This window comes from Pteropus vampyrus, unplaced genomic scaffold, assembly GCF_000151845.1.
Source record: "Pteropus vampyrus isolate Shadow unplaced genomic scaffold, Pvam_2.0 Scaffold203, whole genome shotgun sequence".
Taxonomy (NCBI): domain Eukaryota; kingdom Metazoa; phylum Chordata; class Mammalia; order Chiroptera; family Pteropodidae; genus Pteropus; species Pteropus vampyrus.
Genome location: NW_011888984.1, coordinates 1,163,555 through 1,164,068, shown reverse-complemented (window position 1 = coordinate 1,164,068; position 514 = coordinate 1,163,555).

Sequence of the window (514 nt, the reverse complement as noted above, 5' to 3'; positions counted from 1 at the left end):
AATAAATAAGTAAAATGAATAACAGGGTGTCACTATGTAGTGATAAGTGCTCAGAAAAAGCAGGGGAGGGGGATGGGGAGTAGGGGAGGCGGTTGCAATTTTTAGGAGGATGGTCAGGGAGACCTCCCTGGGAGGGTGACATTTGATCTGAAGGAGTCTGAGGGAAGAGCCACGCGAGGAGTCACGTGGGCAGTGCTCCAGGCAGAAAAACAGCCAGTGCAAAGGCCGTGGGACAGAAAGGTGCCCGCCAGAGGATCAGTGGGGAGGCCAGTGCGATTGGAGCAGAGGGAGAGTGAGGGGAAGATGGGGCCAGGAAGGTGATGGGGGCAGATCACGTGGGACCTTGTGTGCCATGGGAAGGACTTTGTCCTTTATCCTGAGTGAGATGGAACCACAGGAGGGCTCTGGGCTGGTGACAGACATGATCTGACTCTAGGAGTCCTGGGCAGAGACTGAGGGCTCGTCTCCAGGGGAGCCCGTGCGTTCCGGTTCTGCAGGCTGACCTCATCGACGC